This window comes from Otolemur garnettii, unplaced genomic scaffold (assembly GCF_000181295.1).
Source record: "Otolemur garnettii isolate 467f Iridium unplaced genomic scaffold, OtoGar3 scaffold00174, whole genome shotgun sequence".
Taxonomy (NCBI): domain Eukaryota; kingdom Metazoa; phylum Chordata; class Mammalia; order Primates; family Galagidae; genus Otolemur; species Otolemur garnettii.
In genome coordinates this window covers 1,087,605-1,090,939 of record NW_003852569.1, presented here as the reverse complement: position 1 = coordinate 1,090,939, position 3,335 = coordinate 1,087,605, and the positions used below count along the sequence as shown (strand labels likewise).

The following is a 3,335-nucleotide window of genomic DNA, read 5'->3' as shown; positions in this document are numbered from 1 at the left end:
ATGATGGGCACCTGTAGTCCCAGCTACTTGGGAGGCTGAGGCAAGAGAATCGCTTAAGCCCAAGAGTTTGAGGTTGCTGTGAGCTGTGATGCCACTGCACTCTACTGAGGGTGACAAAGTGAGACTCCATCTCAAAGAAAAGAAAAGAATTCCTGCTATGGGATAGTTTAGCAGGAAGGATAAATATCAAAACAACAAATTACATGGCAATGCAAACACAATGCATTTGGCCCTCCATATTTGCTGATTAAAGGGGAAAAACCAGTAAAAAGTAACAATACAATACAATTAAAAAGTACAGCTATTTAAAAGGCACTTCCATTATATTAGGTATTATAAGCAAGCTCGAGATGATTTACAGTATGTGCACAGGTTATATGGAAATACTATGGCAATTTAAACACAGGACTTCAGCATCCTTGGATTTTGGTTCTTCAGGGCTCCTGGAACAGATCCCCTGCAGTTACTGAGGGGAGGGACAACTATATACATTTTTGGTCAATCCAATAGTTGAGGAGAGCTAGAACTTAAAAAGTTTCTTAGATGGTTTATAGTTGAAAATAATCTCATTAAAATAAAACTCACTTTTCTTCTGTATTCAAACAAACTATTACCTAAAATGCTTTGCCCTGGGAATATAATACTCAAGATAGACTTAGTTAGCTTCATGGAGCTTCCTGTCTGCCAGGAAAGGTCTTGAAAGACAGGAGTCTTTAGAAATTAAAGGCTTTGGGAAACTGAAAGAAATCTAGCCCTGTGAACAGGAGCAATAAACTTCTCTGTACTTTCACACTGTCTGCTTTTAACACCACCTTTCTGGCCATAATTCATGTTTACAGGTCACAGAGATCACAGAATTTTAAAACTAGAAGGGACCACAAAACTCATTTGATTCCATTAATGATGCTACAACTTGGAAAACTGAGGCTCAGGGATATAAAAAGATCTCCCTAAGGTTACACAGCTAATTAATCACTTCTACACAATGCAGTGTGCTAGGAAAATATTTAATTAAGTCTGTTTTGAAGGTCAGTCATCATCACAACTTTTTTTTTTTTTTTTGCAGTTTTGGGCCAGGGCTGGGTCTGAACCCACCACCTCTGGCATATGGGGCTGGTGCCTTACTCCTTGAGCCACAGGCACCACCCCATTATCACAACTTTTTACAGAGGCCCAAAGGACTAACATTTTTTCTCCCAGTTTTTTTTTTTTTTAAGCCAGGGCTGGGTTTGAACCCCCCCACCTCTGGCATATGGGGCCAGCGCTCTACCCTTTTGAGCCACAGGTACCGCCCTTTTCCCCCAGTTCTGAAATCAAGTCAAAGTAAAAGGATATCTGATGATCCTTCTGGCTCTGCAAGCAAATCCTCTGAATCCTGACCTCCTACACTTTGTTGGGTTTCATTGCGATGGGCTTCTACAGTATCCCAAACATCCCTTCATAACATGTGCCATGCTTGTCATTTTGATTTAATGGGTGTCTGTAGTGAGAAAAAGAACTGAAGGCACCAACAGTGGATGCAGGGAGACCAATCAGAGATTAGTCCAGATGTCAGTGATGGAGACGTGAGAAGTTGATGGATTATAGAGTTTTAGTAAGTAGGATATATAAGACCTAGCATTTGATTTATGGAAATGTACAGGGTAGAGTCTAGGAGTTAGCTATTAGGTTTCTGGTTTGAGTATACGGTAGATGCTGGTGTTTGAGATGGAGAATATTGACAATTTGGTGGTTGAACAAGTCAGTAGCAGGTAGATGAAGAGTCACGACAAGGATAAGTTTGTTGGGCAACTTCTGTTTGAACCAAAAGCTAAATTTGGCAAGCTCCTCTTTAGATATCATATGTAAATGAATTTGTGCTGAGTTATCAGCTGATGTCTCAAAGAAAATCTACTTGATTAATCAAATATAGTTTTGTTTACAATTTACCTATTTTTCAGGTATATGTTTCTCTTAAAAAATGAAATACAAGCAGCAATAATATAACGGAAATGGAGATAAATGTATAGTATGGAATGCTAGCTGTGTTTAATTTTATTAATTAAAATTGAATGGGAAGGGAGAAGAGACTAGAACTTAAGAATACAGGTCCTGGGTGGCGCCTGTGGCTCAAAAGGGTAGGGCGCCGGCCCCATATGCCAGAGGTGGCAGGTTCAAACCCAGCCCTGCCCAAAAACTTAAAACAATAACAAAAAAAACACCACAGGTCCTAAGGGAAGCTAAGAAGAGGAGACATATGTGGGTCATTTGAGATAATGGTTTTCAATAAAAGTGAACTTTGAAGTTTCCTGACATTTGTATTAAACAGCTGCCAACAACTATCTGATAAGCATAACCATCATGTACATTTATACTACCATTTCAAAAACATTCAGGAGTAAAAGCTCATTCAGGGCTCCAGGTGGGAAAGAGTATCCTTCTCTTGATACTTGATAATACTATCAAGTATTATCTCTTGATAATTCAAATCTTCAAAGTACCTAAACATGGTAACACGTTAAGCTGAAGCTCCTCATTCAATTTCCTCATCTTGGTACGTTTATTTTAAAATTACGAGTAAAAAAGAGCTTCAACCTGTTTCTCTCAAGCTAAAGATCTAAAAATAAGGCTTTGTAATGGGGGTCTCCAGCCAATCCCCATAACTAAGGAATAAACACTCCCAGGTATTATTCTGAGTACTGTAAATAGCCATCCTATTAATAAAAGACAACTAAAGAAAATCTGAGAACAATAAAAAACAAAGCGATAAACTGATAGTGGTCCTCAGTCTCAAGACCCAATCAAAGAGTTCAACTGACTCAGGGCAAAAACAAACCCTCCCGTACCCGGTCGTTGTGGCCCAACTTGGACCCAGAGCATTTTCTTGGGTAGTCACTAAGCCTTGGGAGGGTAACGCTACCCTAAGCAATGCTCACAGCCCGGGCTCCGAATCCCGTCCTGGCCCCCACCCCCACCTCGCTGCGGGGCGCGTAGCCCTCCTCTCTTCCCTCACGGACATTTCTCTACCCCATTTGTCAGGGCCCAGCCTCCCCCGCTCCCCAAACCCCAGCTCTGGATTACCACGTCTCTAAGTCGGCCGTAGCGAGCTCCACTGCACCTCACCCTGGCGACCGCCACCTCTCATCACCCACACCCGGACTCGCAGCCTAGCGGGCGGCGCTTCAGCTGCCGCCTCCCCGCCCTTGCAGCCCGCCTTCACCAATCAACACCCCGCTCCCAGTCCGACCAATCGTCTTCCCCCGCCACAACCAATCCTGCCACGAGCCGCTCTTGAGCGACGCAGCCAATTGGCTCGCTCATACCCAATTACCCGGATGGAACCAGAGGCCGGCTCA

At 42.8% G+C, this 3,335-nt stretch overlaps 1 protein-coding gene across 1 annotated transcript in view; it reads right to left on the bottom strand.

Annotated features, from left to right (window-relative positions):
- Nucleotides 1-3,124, bottom strand: part of TDRKH (tudor and KH domain containing) — an 18,749-nt gene extending 15,625 nt beyond the window's left edge. The window contains 1 exon segment of the mRNA XM_003804008.3: nt 3,061-3,124. The gene's annotated coding sequence lies outside the window, so the exon portion shown is untranslated.
- Between the last annotated feature and the right edge of the window lie 211 nt (nt 3,125-3,335).